Source organism: Lepeophtheirus salmonis, chromosome 3 (assembly GCF_016086655.4).
Source record: "Lepeophtheirus salmonis chromosome 3, UVic_Lsal_1.4, whole genome shotgun sequence".
In the NCBI taxonomy this organism is placed as follows: Eukaryota; Metazoa; Arthropoda; class Copepoda; order Siphonostomatoida; family Caligidae; genus Lepeophtheirus; species Lepeophtheirus salmonis.
The window spans coordinates 35,858,102-35,873,780 of record NC_052133.2 but is presented as its reverse complement, the minus strand read 5'-3'; the positions used below and the strand labels follow the sequence as shown (position 1 = coordinate 35,873,780).

Below are 15,679 nucleotides of genomic sequence, written 5' to 3'. Positions count from 1 at the left end.
AGCGCCAGAATCAATTCATCAAGTGGATGTCAATGATGTTACTTATTTAAAGACTTCATAATCATGCAACTTTTTAAAGTTTTTTAATAGTTAAATTCCTTTGTATCTCTATTCTGGCGCTTATTTCAAAGATAAATAAATTGACTTTTAGCTCCTTTATTTTAAATTCCAGTATAACCAGCGAACATTATTTCTTGACTCATGTCGTTCTGACTCAATCAAACGGGCGATTTCTTTACACGCCTGGAATCCCTTTTTTTCGAAAACTTTACAGTTATTCATTTTTAGAGTTGTCGAAAAAGGATTTCCCAGAGTGTCAACAAATCTTCATCTTGTTGTCGAAACATGTGGTAACATATTACTTAATAAAAAAATACAATAATTTTGATATATCACTTTAATGTTCCTGCTAATACTGTTTGAATTTTCAAAATAGGGAGGAATCACAAATGTTTTAAAGATGATCAATAAAAATTTTATCATGCAGAATCCCTTTTTTTGGGGGATTTCTACAATTTTCACATCTCTAGATCTCATAGCTGATAACCATTTGAATCAGAAATACAGGAGGTAATAGCTTGTTTATTTTTCATCGATATATATATAAGATAGATATTTACAACTACTAATTAAATTGTAGATGCCCAGTTATCAACATTTTGGTGTGATAAACCCTCGACGTGTATCTCTTTTTTTCAGTGCAATTTAATAAATAAACTAACCTTGAAGGAATGGATTATCTATATATACATACATTAATTTGCATGAGTGGGTTATTAGTGTCTGTGTAGAAATACATAAATCATTTCTTTCATTCTCTTTCTTGTTAAAATAAATATATAATCCTCAAAATCCACGAGTCTTGAGCAAAAAGTAAAAGAAATAGTTGTCATTTATGAGCATATTAAATGTCATACTTATGATTCCAAGATGTTAATATTGATGAAAAATAAGAATTTAAATAAATAATGATCATATAATTAAACTATAAAAAATATTTAGGTGTTTAATAGTGTTGGGACATAGTCCAAGACCGACTTTCCACTGTCATTTTAGGTGATTTCTTATTGACCGACTTGCGTCGATATTTGAATAGATAATACAAGTCAAGAAGATTTTGCTTTTTCAAAATATTTTAAGGTTTTTATTTAATTTTAGTAGTGGTTGATTCAACGACTATGAGTTATTTTTGTATCAGATCTTGTTTTTGAATATCTTTAAATTTTCAAAAGGTTTGAGCAAGCTTTTGAATGAGAAGAAATATCAATAATACAAATGAAAATATGTTTATTATTCACAAAATTTATATTAATTTCAAATATCTGCCTATATTTTATATAGGATTATCTAATTATGAGAAGATGCCATTTCATGATTTAACAACCACCACATTGTAAGAGTTTTGTATGGAAAGGAATAACGTCTCGGGGTTTTAATTTTATTTTAAACAAGGGAATTCATTTAAAATGATGGGGACGTGGAGTAAGGGGAATAAGAAAGACAAATTTGATACGAAAAGACTAACTACATATTCGTTATCACTTATCACCAAATAAAGTACTACTATAATTGAATTTTCACATATGCAATTGGTATCAAACCGTAGACCAAAATATAATGATTGTTCTCAATCCAAGATCTTTTTTTTTCGTTCAGCATACATGGAAACGATCCACTTTGCATGTAGTTTTCAAGACGGTATTTCCTCATTTTAATCATAACTTACGTCATTTAGAGTTTAATAAAATATTAATGTTCCAGACCGAAGTTGTAGATGAGTACGATAAAGACCATATTTTTATATGAGATTAAAATGGTTCTTAAGACCAGTTCAAAAATTTGTAAAGGAATCTCAACCCTAATATCCATATTTACACATGACAAAGTAAAAACACCTATGGCTTTACAATAAGGGTTGACCGATTAATAAGCTAATTTTGGCCTTTTAGTGTATAATCGATAATTGGCAAACTATTGAGAATTTATGTTGAGATACATAAATTTTAGATTTTGTATTATTTTTTTTTAAATCGGTAAATTAATGAAAAATCATTTTTTCACTAAAAATCGATATCCCTCGAACTTTATCTTAGACACGTCGTTACCTTTATTGCAACACACAACCTTTCATACGAAAATAAGCAGGAAAAAGTCCCATAATCAGTCGCTGATGAGGTAATTTTTCCCAACTATGAAATTATTATATAATTATAATTGTTTTTATGTGTTCAAACCCTAACAAGAGCTAATTCTTATACGTTCAATCAACGATTAGAGGAAACAAAGCAGAAATATCCACAGCTGACAATAAAATATACCGTATATTTTTTGAATTAGTCAGGTAAAGCAGAATAGATTAATAAAATGTCATTACGTATGCCATATCTGAGATATGACCAACCTCCAGAAAAATGACGTCACGTGTCTATAGTAACACACAAAACAAGTAAAAAATGATAAAACATTATAAAGCAGAGGCCGGCAACCCTCAGCCCGCGAGTGAATTTTTGACGGGTCCTTTATCTTATCATGGACAATCATCACCATCATAAAAGTTTTGCTCCTGTCATTGACAAAATATTTCAGAAAATAAGTAGAAACAAGTGTCTCATTAAATAATAAATATTTTTCCTACTTTCATTTTTTTTTTTAAAAAAAAAAGTAAAATATAGATTTTACATTTTAATTGTGTTTATATTTCGTTTCTTTATTATAACTTCTATAGTAAAATATAAAGGTATTGGTTAAATAAATATATATTCAATCCTTGTTTTCTCTAAACACCCAGAAAATCAATATATATTCAATAACAAGGTTTTCGACCATGACTTTACAGTGATAGCTGTTTGGCCCAAACTCTCCAAAAGGTTGCTGACCCCTGTTATATACCTTTAGCAAGCCAATTTTATTTGCAATTGTTAATATATACCTAGATGTACAACATATATATATTTTTCTACAATTATCATGCTATTGTAATTAAATGGAAAAGTAAAGCACACGCACATATATATCATATGTACAATATATATACATTTAAAAAATATACTTATAATATCCTAGAATGATGGGGAAAAAACATATGTATATCTTTTCCCCTTTACTTATTTTTAAAGTTTGTTCCCCCTGTTACAAAAATCAATTTAAGTGTGTTTTTAGTCTAAATTATTTAGCTTTTATTTCAAAGAGACGAGAAGAAACATGTAAACCAGGCTTCTAGTATGGGGTTATATTTGGAATACAAATTTCTTTATCATACACTTATATATTTGTTCTATGAAAAAAATAAAATAGAAAATGTTCAATCTTGCTTTGAATTTTTGTCTTCTCAGACAAAATTTAAGTATATGTATGTTTGCATAAATCCAACTTTTCTTGTACAACTTTATTTTGGCTTGTTCTCATTTAGTAATCTACGTAAAAATACGAAAAATATGAACTAATATCTTTAAAAAAACAAAAAGGTGCAAAATAATTTTATAAGTTTAAAAAAAAACGAGTTTGCGAGTTGTAAACAAAGCCTGTCCTGTGACTAAAATTTTATTTATAAAATTTGGACTTTTTATGTTACAATCTGAAATTAATAATATTCATTGTTGTCAATATTCTTACAAAAATTTTATAATCTAAAAAATCAAATTTGGCCCTAAAAATGAAATTATGTCAGAGTTTTGGCTAAAATCCCAACATCACTCCCAAAGAAAAAATCTATCCAGGACTATGACCATAGCTATAACTCATGTAGCAAAACAAAGACCACTTGATCAATATTTGTCCAAATATATTTTGTTACTTGGCAGCTTGTTGTTCGCTAGGGCTGTCAAGTATACTTGAATATTACTCTTTAACGAACTATACAACTCACTTTACTTCATCCTTATAATTAAATGTACGAGGTGAATTCCTCGATGAGGAGGAAAAGTAGCATGTGTCAAGATGAATAATGACAGAAAATGACATCATTTATGGTATCATAAAAAACAACATTTTACGTGGGAAAAAAGGTTTCACATCGAGTACAAATTTACTCAGCTAACAGACAAGTTTTGTTTCTTGTCTTATAGCATTAATTGTACATAAAGAAACTCTCAGGAAGGAAGCGACAAGACAGTTGAAGTACCAAATCATGAATAAAAAAAAACAAAAACATGCGCCTAAATTAAAGTCACCTCAGACAAACTCAATAAAAAATAATAATAACGATTATTGGGAATGGGACTTTTGGAGAGCGCAAGGAGAATTTAGCTTTATTTTTTCTTGACAAAAATCAAATCCTTGTCGTTGATATCAATATTATTTTTTATCAAGGTTTTCAAAATTATCAGAGTATGTATTTTTTTTAATGATATTATTGTTCCCTCTGTCCTTCGACTCTCTTTAGTTGTAGCAACTTTTTATTTTTATATTTAAGTCAAACTTTAGCAACTTTATATAGATATTTATGAGCCTCATAAACATCTTGGACAATTTATGACTGTATGTAATACTTATTCATTAGTTTATGACATAAATGAACAATCTTTGTTCTACTATGTAAGCTTCATACTTAGATTATGTTTTAAAAGACTGGACAAGGACTGGGAGTAATATTAGTTGAGGAGAAAATTGTGTGCATTATAATGATATACATTCGACTGTCCTTTTTTTTGTTTTCATATTTTTTTCTATTACAAAAAACACTTTTTTGTTCTAAGGACAATAAAAAACTGACTTTGGCAAAAATTGAGGCCTCTCATAAACTTTTAGGCGTATTATAGGTAACTGTAATAAAAAAAGACCTTTGGCGTCAAAATTTGCCCTTTAGGCCACTAACAGGTCTCAAACTTGATTTCAGTCAATTTTTTATTGTTCCCAGCAGAAAATGTCTTTGTGGAGGAGAAAAAAAGCTGTTCTAATGAGGTGTCATGACAACTAAGCTGTTCTCCTCCAGATATTCTTCAAATGGTTACTATAACAACGTTGGTCTTTGTTTTTGTCACTGACCTAATATTTGTCTTTGGTTAAGCATGAAATAAACTTTTCCGAAGTTGGTTAAAATTGACAACATATTTTATTTTATAATTGTGAATAATTAAGTTCTTGGCTGTTCAGTAAAGGTCTTATAAATGTTGGTTTTTTTAATAATAAATCCAGTTTCAATTACTTGATTTGGATTAAGCAGACTAATTTAGAATTCTTACTTGACACTAAACCTGATAGCACCACTTTTATCTCTCATCATTATTAGTGAAGTAATTCGCATTCAAAGAATTTTGGAATTTTCAAAATGTGAAAATGAATTGCAAAAAATCGTTTTTTGAATGTTAAAAATTCAAAAAATTAACTGATTTTCATAAATCGCACCAATAAATAGCTTAATTGCAATTAGTATAGTTTCATAAAATATTTTTTCAAACCATTTTTTCATAATATTTATTTTGACGGTAAACGCATGTTCCTCACTACTCTAAAGTATTGTAGCAACTTTCCGTATTGCCAAGAAAACTTAAAAATTTCGTCTCTAAAATGAAACCACGCTTAACCCGCGAATTCTTGTAGAGTCTGATTGTCACGCATTATAAAAAAGGAGGTTATCTTGTTGCACCAAGGAATCATTGAACCAATAAAATGCAAATGCCTTACTTCTGACATTCAAGTTTGGCCTCATAAAAAAAAACAAAAAACAGTTTTCTATTTCCCAAAATTAAAAATCTAATTTTAAAGATAGTTTAAAAAATAATCATTCATTTTTAAATAAACATCAGGAAAAACAGTTAAGCAATTAGTTTTAATTATAAATAATTCTAAATTTCCAATTAAAAAGTGAAAATATTGTAGCTATTATTTTATCTAATTAATACAGTCTCTTCAAAAAATGATGGGCACCAATTTGATTCTCAAAATTTAAATAAAGTAATTTCATTTCATAGAAATTTTTATCAAAACGAAAAAAATGAATGTTTTTACTATAAGAATAACAAACCCCAAACTCAAATTGTAAAGATTACTTTAAAATAAAGATTTATTTTTTATCGATGCCCTATATTCGTTTAAGTATTATGAGCATGGAATGAATAGAATAATTAAGAAATTATAAAAAGTTTTAATGGTGTAATTATTATAAGTGTTTAACAGTTTATCATCAAATTAAATAAATTTTAGTTTTTGGGTGTTCTTTGTCACCACGTTCACTAACAGCTTTATAAAAATAATTTTAACTAATGATTATCCAAAAAATAACTCAATTTCTACTTTACAAGTTTCACATAATGATTTGATGTCATTAAGCCAATTATTTGTTATATTTTGTAACAAAAAAATAAATTATTCAATTTTTCTGTTATTGTACTCCTTTTTATTTATTTAAATATTTGCCAATTGATAAAAAGAAAGTTATTGAAGGAAAAAGTGCTTGAATTATTTAGTTACTGCATGAATCATTTATTTCTTCAGACAATTACTTAGGATATACATACACATATAAGGCCTTTATATGATACATAATATAATATACATTGATGTATGTAGTTTGTGCTATAATATACGTTCAAATACAAAAAGATATATATGTTCTAAGTATAAAAAATATATATATTTTTTATTCAATAATAGAGGAAGAGTGACAATAAATTCTATTGAAAAGGAATGCGCAAATTTAAAAAAAAACGCACAAAAGTATACAAGCGTATTATTTATTTATAAAAAATATGTATAAAGTACATTATTTAAGTATTTATGGAATTATGATACTTCCAAAAAGTGAGGTGCATACAGATTTTATTATATGGTGCGAAACAACACAAAAACAATCTGGAACAAAAAAAAAGGAATAATTCTAAAAGAAAATAACATTAATTTCATTTTATAGTAATACACATTACATATTTTGAATAAAAAAAATCAAAAGGAACATCAAATCCCATATAAAATACACAATCACGACGTATACACGTCATATTATTATATATCCTTGAGCCAAAATGGCTTTACGACGAAATGGTTTAAGGCAGAATGTCCTGAGGCAACATTATTTAAGGCAAAAGGAACAGGCAACATTTTGAACTGATTAATTAATCGAAATAGGTGAAATAAAAGAATCTGGAGTGATCAAACCGTTGAACTTGAACCGTGTACAATTTTGTCCATATGCAAAAATAGGGATACAATTTCAATTTAGTTTAGTGAGAGAAGAACTCCAACTTGATTATCATTCAGTTGCATATTGCATACATATATCCTGAGCCTTGTTTCAATATGAAAACTTTTTATTCATTTACTTCTTCTTAATTAAAGAATTTAATAATATGTGTCTTCTACTTTAAGCAATTTTTTTTCTTCCAAATTACCTCCTATGATGGCACCTTTTCCTTTTAACTGTTCTCTCATCCATAAAATCATTTTTATCTATTTAATTATTTAGACCACAAGGGTTTCCTCCATTAGAGATACATTGGTGGATTCCAAATCAGCGAATTTCGTCCTCAAAAAGGATTTTATCAAACTCATTCAGCAAGTTGTGTTCTCTCCGGGTATAGCGGGGAAAATTTTATGGAGAAGTTCTCCAGTGTATGACTTGAGTTCCGCAGTGGACGTTATTTAACAAAATTATAAAAAGTAGGACTTCTTCAAGCAACAGGAAGATGCATCAGTTTTGGAGTGGGAAGCGGTGGAGAAAAGTATTATCTTGATTAAAAATATCATCCTCAGTTATTATAGAAGTGTTCAAAGATTCCATACAAAGATATAGAGAGAAAGATGGGTATTTGAACCAATGTTGTATTTTTTGATGACATGCCAGGGTAGTAAAAAATCATACTTAAAAAATAAATACATATAAAAATCATTGCTGTACATACCATAACAAATGGAGGTTATGTACGACAAAAAATTTCCTGCACTTAAAAATAAAGCATTATGAACTATCATCATCACTTATATAAATTGTTGACAGCCTCTTCTATGCAAAAATAAAAAAGTGTCCCATTGGACTGCCTTGAGTAGTTTTATTTTTATTTTATACACTAATATTATGTATGTTCCTTAATGCAGCTCAAAATGGGACTTTGAGTGACAAATTTTAAGTTAAAAATGCATAGAAAATCATTTATAATAATAATGCAAAAACGAGAAGAAATTGTCACAAACACTCTCATGTTTATTATTTGGTTAAGTTATTATAATTATATAAATTGTGTAGAAATTGCAACCAGGGAGTGAGATCAATTATTTTAAAGGAAAAATTTACAAATATATGTCACATTTGTATCACTCATCATTTGCTCCAAAAAGAATAGGAAAAAAAGGCCCAAAATTATTTGGTAGTAGTTAGCTAATTCTTCCTAAATATGGAATTATTATTTCATAACTGTAGGGAATTTTTCAGAGCTGAAAAAACTCTTAATAAGAGGGAAAAAAAACAACACTATTGACATTGACAACAAAATATGGTGTAAGTTTTTGTAGAGAAAACGTCGTGTTGTGATCAAGATTATGCAAAATTAAAAAAAATCAATGAATGGTCAATATTAGTGTCATTTTTGAATAAAAAGTGACAATTATCTTGTAGCCCATTTTAAGGTTTAAATAGTTATATTATTGATCAATAAAGAATAAATTCAAAATTTTGAAAGTATCAAAATGGAATTACAGCATCATATTTGGTATCTGAAAGTTAAAATCCCAGGTCATTGAATTAAATAAGACATTATGAGACGTACAAATTGTAACACAAAGAACTTTGAATTATGTGTAGAATGTTTACAGTTAAGTATTGCAAAAGTGATGGAAAAAAAGAAAAAGGGCAGAGATGGAGTCAAATCTTAGACAAGTTGAAATTACACAAAAATAAATGAACAAAAAACCAACTTAAGAAAACTTTTTTTTGGGTCCTAAAATAAAGTCGAGGATTTTTTTTTGTATTTATTTTTTTTTTTTTTGGGAGGATAAGGAAAAGTTTTGTCAAAGTTTGCCACATGTAAAGATCAAACTTTATTTAATAAATTAGTATGAAACATGTGCTCAAAAGAGGAAAACTTTTTACTCCTTTCCTTCATTTTGTGAAACTACTCTTTGATTCATTTTGTTGTTGGTGTCTTTGATGGACATGTGACCTATCCTCAGTGAGGGATAAAGGATGAAAGCTCGATTTCTTACTTACTTTAGAACCAATTATTAGTTGTCGAGATCATTCTTTGTTTAAATCCTAAAAGTTTTAGTCTTCTCTTTGTGTCTATCCTTGAGCGTCTTTGTATTTTTGTCGTGACTAGGGATTCGAATAGTGTTGAAGGAGAGGAAAAGGCAGGAGCCTTTTTATGGTATTATTGATTTGAAGGCCTTTTGTTTACATATTGATTGTTATTATTATTGGTAGGGAGAAAGTGTATTTCTGGACTAGGGACAAATGTAAAATGATCTTTAACATTTATAATAGCATAACAGTAAAGATAATATTATAATTCTACTTAAACTTAGAGTTCAACTTTTTTTTACTCACCACCTGTTTTAAGCGTGTCACCAAAACAAAGTGACCATATCTATTTTTTAAATTTAGAATTGCTACCAAATAGGCTCCTTGGTTTGGAAGTCATTTGCAATAAGCAGTCGCTATTTCAACTTTTGTTGACGGGACGCTTAGTACAAGAATTCTTTTTTTGAAGAGACATGTTCTCACTAAACAAATAAAAATGAACATAATTTAACAAAAGAATAATAATGCTACACCCTTTTCCTTTTTCCGATAATAAAACCGGATCTTTTCTCTACAACATCTCTAGCCATGTCCAAAACCAAAGACAACACAAAAAAATCTGTTTGTTTTGGACCCCCAATTAAACTTTAATTTTGAATTTTTCCCCCTCTTTGTTTCCAAGTCGATATTTTAAAACATAAGGACACAATCAATTGCTTTCACTAAAAAAATGACAATTTCAATCCCTTCAAGCCTTGATTTTAAACACACCCTTAGCACAAATGTAATTTATTGAAAAGCTGTGTATACTAAAAAGTTGGAGTAAATTGTAATTACTTCAGTCAAGGGACAATGAATAGATTTTTATATGTTTACCTATATATCTATCTATCTATGTATATACCTACACGTAGTAAGTATGGGAAAAATACTTCTAAACTTTTTTCTTTTGACCTTTACTACATACAACTTTTACTTTTATCTGTATATAATATTAAGATGAAAACTCAGAGAATAAAAGCAATTGAGCCCAAATGGTACAAAAGTATAAAGTTTTATAATGTGTTATATTAACGCGTAGGATATAAAAGTCAATTTTGCTTATTCTCTCCTTAGGCTTATTCATTGATTGTAGATAACTCATTAAGTATAAATATACTGCTGTAAATCGTAAGTACTTTCGGTGTGTAAAAAAGACCGAAAATCAAAATGGTAACCCGATAAATGAGATTACATTACCTTAGATGCAAGCAGCTATTATATGATAGATATAAATACAAATCCGACTCCGTATCAAGCAAGGGAATATGCAAGAATTACTCTATTTTCAATACTCTATTCTACTCAGAGTTCAACAAAAATTTATACCTATAACTCCTGAAGTGTTACTCTCCGTCTTTAATGAGCGTAACCACTCGTGCTAACACTTTATTCTGATATGTTCTCTCCACAAAAATAAAAGAATAATCATGACAGCTGTAGTAAATAAAAAATCACTGTTTAGTTTGTCAACGATAAAAGATTTACAATCTTATATATAATATTTAACTACATTTTATATACATTTTTATCATTTGCTTAAAGGTAATGGGCTCATAAGTAGAATTTAAAAAAATATGAAGTTTAAAGAAGTGCTCTTTTTGTGATATCTATCTGAGCATAATTTTATATTTAACAATTATTATTCTGTATATTTTGAGAAGAGAACAATCACTGGTGTGTAAAAAATGATGATTATTAACCCTCAGGATCTTTTGTGGAGTTATAATTTATTATGGGACTCAGACTATAATGGAGGATTGACATGGTTGTAATTCCTGTCTATATCATTGCTAGATATTGGGTGGGATTTTTGTTTATATACTTTATCTCATAGCAGATCGCAGCTAATTTAATTAAAGTCATGACAGTTTATTTTTTCTCCAAGCAAACATTTTTCAAATTGTCAGGGTGTCAGGTTATTTTTTAACATAACGGCATTTTAATAACCCCTCATAAGACTTTCTCTGTGGATCAGTATCTAATCAAGTGCTTCTGAAACTTTTTTTAACCGCCAGAGTACATTAATAAAAAATCCTAATCAGGAATTGACCAATAGTGAATAGAGCTGGTTAAATCAGCCAATTTTTGGAAGTTTTTCCATGTATTGATCGGTACTGGGACTATATTATGATTATGACATTATACTTCAGGCAAAAGTCAGCAATTTTTTCCCCTAATATAACTAACTAAAAGTTTTTAATCACTTAAACATTATTGATAGATGGCAATCAGTTTAAGTTATGTGACATAATTTTTCGGAAAATTTCAGATAATTGAATTTGTGCTCGCAGCACTCTTCAATTAAATAAAACTTAAATTATAAATTGAAATTTTTCTAATGATATTTATTAAAATCTTAGGTATACCATTGCTGTAGCATCTACTTAGTAATTTGGTTTTTAAGTAAATAATAATATATATCCGCCTAATAAAATCCACTAAAACCAATGTATGCACCAAAAGGCACCATTTTGGATTGCTTTATGCTTCTAACTAAGTATCCGACTTGTGTAGGGACAAAATAAGTTTGAAAAGGAAAAATAACAGGTACTTTTTTAATATTCTGATGTTAACAAAGATTCTTTAAATCAATTTTCGTTGGCACATTTCCCCGTTATTCAAATTACTGTCTATAGTTCTAAAAAATATTACCTAAAACAAATGCAATACTTTATGCAGTGTTTTTTTTTAGTTATTTTAAAAAGCTGTTATCATTATTATTTAATAACTTCGAGAGAGTTTCTAATTATAAAAATAACAAATGCATTCCTCATGAAAGATAAAGTATAACAATCAGAATTTCTGGGGATTATAATGGTAAATCCTTATTGGACTGAGGATTGAATTGAGGATCGATATCGGAGTAATCCCTTTTATTTTCTTTTCTAGATACATATACATTTTCTTCCTCTCATAGCTACTTGTAGCTGATTTTATAACACATTTGATGACAACTATACTGCTGGCATTCCAAACATTTTTAAATTGTCAAGGTTACCACGTTAATTCTTAGGATTCTTTTTACACGGCGTTATTTTGGTAACACAAAAATACTCTATCTATATTGTGGCCAGCTGTTGATTCACCTATCTTATTTGATGATGAAAATAGCTCTTTCATAATTTATTCTTTTTGAAAAATAATAGGAGTAATAACTTATAATATACTTAAGCTCCTTTTCCAGAAGAACAAAAATACAATTTTTTGTGGATCCCTCGTCGTATATATAAATAAATTGGCCATTTTATTATTTCTATAAATACATTTTTGGCTATCTTTCACAAATACAAATTTATAAATACGCTTTTGTTAAAATATTACTAAGTAATATGATGATGCAGTATCGTGTACTGTACTATGTAGAATTTTAATATTATGAAATATATTTGTTAAGTGCATTTTAAAAATTGTGGATAAGTAATATGGGAAAAAAAAGATACATAACAGTTGGTATGATTGACTTATTTGCCTGACTATATGATAATTTCAGGCCTTTTGTCTATTTCTTTTTACAAAAAAGGTTGTGTAATACAATCAAGATAACGACTTGTTTATTAAGATACTCAAATATCATATTATTTACAGCTCAAACTATAATATAACATTTTTATTTGATACATATTCAATAAAAGTATTTTTTTGTCACTCTTAAAAAGGCAATTTTAAAGGAAACTAAAGTCTCTGTCTTTATGTACATACAATAGCGTGCGTGAGAAATCAGAATTAGAGAAATCGAAGATGGGGGGGGGCAGAGTATTGTGAAATTTTTAATAGCATCAAAGAATATTCCATGACCAGTTTCAGGAACATATTTTGGAGATTCCCTAATTCAGTTGAAACAACATTTAAATATATTTTATGGTTTTGTTATTTTTTTTATTTATTAATACTAATTAAAGTGAGAAATTTGATTTATAGAAAAACTTGACTGGTATTTTGTAGCTAAGTGAATGAAATGTTTCAAGTTTCACTCCTTTTGTAAAATAATTATAGTTCTCACAAATCAAATTTTGTATATTCTGTTAGACATTGTGTTATTTTCTTCTTTATGCACCAAGAGCAAACCCATTAATATTTCACTTTATTCTGACATAATAATTATTAATCATCATAAATACATAATAAATAATTACTCCTCATAAAAATAAGTAAAGTTTTTACGATTGAGTGAATATAGTAATTTTCACATAATAAATAAATTATATGAAATAAATAGACATTTTAAAAGTATATACCTATGGTTTGAAGAACCTCTGAGCTCATATTATACACAAATTATTTTCCTACAAATGTACAACTTTCCCGATACTCTGCTTTCAAAATTGCAAAAAGTTGATTAAACCCCATTAAAAAAGATCCGCTCTAATGTAAATACATATGAATAGTTTATTAGATGAGTCACCAAAACTATGAATAACTACCTTATAATATTCACATATGAATCAACACCACTATCATCACACCTTGAGAAAGACACAAATTAATGTCCCTAATAATAAATATATTTCTCTCGTCATATAAGAATGTATAGTCTTTTTCATATTTTTCATCGTTTCCATTCAACAAAAAAAAAAAAAAACACCAAATTTTTTTAATGCTTTCACACAACTATTTATAATATTCACATCCTTTGACATAGTTGTTTCATTCAATAGTATAAAAATGTAAATAGTAATTGACATTTGAGATATACTTATATTCATAAGTAGGGCCGGATATATTTATTGTTAGACATAATTCATCTTTGTCGATAAAGGCATACATCAAGGTAAATTCGTGGTAAACCAACAATATGATCACTCGTAAAAACAAAAACAAAAAACAACCAATATTTATTAATATTAATTTTTTCTGTTTTATTTTATTTTATTTGTTTTGTATATGACTTGAATGCCAAGCTAAAGAACTTTCCTGACTTGTCATCAAAGAGCTTGCCCTTAATTGACATGCTCATATTTGCCTGAGAAAATGTGTTTTTTAAAATATTCCCGTATGTCTGGACTGTTATCACTCTTTAAGTAAGTGTTACACTGAAGCCAAGATGTGCTTTTCAAAACGATACTTCAACAAAACTTACGTCAACCATCTCACAAAAACATATTAACCTAGACATCATAATTTTCAGTCACAAAGATGCTGAGCAGATCTCATACGATAATATAATCAATGAGTTTGTATCAAGGAATGCAAGAAAAGTAAGGATATAAGTGGCAGTTGTGCGATTTATGTTCGTTACTGAACGTAATATATTGTATGGTATTTGTGCAATTCAGCAAAATTTTGTTATTGTTATTTGTTTAATATTTTATTACCTATATTTAAGTGGTATTTAATTGTACTGTAGGTGTTAATATGTGTGTGGCTTTAATGAAGAGGTTATTACTATTTTATGGAAAGACGTAGCTCAATGGATAACCGAAACTAGTGTATCAAAAATTAAACTAAAGGTGATATAGGTTTATTATCAAACTTTTGGATGTAAGGGGCACTACGGACAGTTGTAAGAAACGTTTGCTTGTGGATCCATTACTGGGAGATTGTTTAACATACATAGATACCTCAAAATTTAAAGTAATATCCTTCCAATATTTGCATTGGTTTAATCTATTTATAGAACATACAATTCAGCAGATTTATTTAACTACCTACTTTTGAACACGAGTTACAACATGTGAATAAAAAAGGGTTTTTTTTTTTTTGTGGCAGAATGGTTTGTTAATAAAAATGAAGACAATATTTATTTGCGATATTTTATTATGAAATATTCCCCTTCAAAAGATGGTTTATTATAGTCTTAATTGTCATATCTACATCATATACATATATGTATATATCAATATACTCAGCTCCTGTCTTTCGTATGATTATACTTTTCGTTATGACAGATAAAAACTGATGCAAAGTACCAACATATCGTACTAATATAGATATTTATTTATACACTAAAGCCAAATTGACAATACTATGATGCCAAATTATTATCATTCTCTCGAAATTGGCACTATTGATCTCATTTATACGGTTATCCATGTTGTAATAATAATAATGTACAGGGAGATAGAGAAACTACATTCTCTGAGTAGGATAAATACGTAAAAGGATTTTCAAAGCTGCTTACACTGCATAATTTAGTGAGTTATCCCCCACCCCTATTTTTACATACATAGGGTTTTGGATTTGAATAACTATAAATCTTAGAGACAGACATTTATAGAGGTAAGAAGTTCGGGATCTAAGTTTCAGCACAACATGGAAAGATACGGAGAAAGAGAAGACATTCACAGTATTGACATGGTTAATAATCACATTTAAGCGTTAATTTGTTAATTCCTTTTGGGATATTGTTTTGTCCAATCAGTAAGTCAATTCAATTAGCTCAGCTGATGTAAAAAAACACCAACAATGAGTAGGGTTAACTTTGAATAGCTCAAACTTGTTCTATTAACCAAGGACATCTATTTGTATATCAAT

At 28.2% G+C, this 15,679-nt stretch overlaps 1 protein-coding gene across 2 annotated transcripts in view; it reads left to right on the top strand.

Annotated features, from left to right (window-relative positions):
- Nucleotides 1-15,679, top strand: part of LOC121114993 (uncharacterized) — a 181,626-nt gene that overhangs the window by 150,451 nt on the left and 15,496 nt on the right. The gene's annotated exons all lie outside the window — the stretch shown is intronic.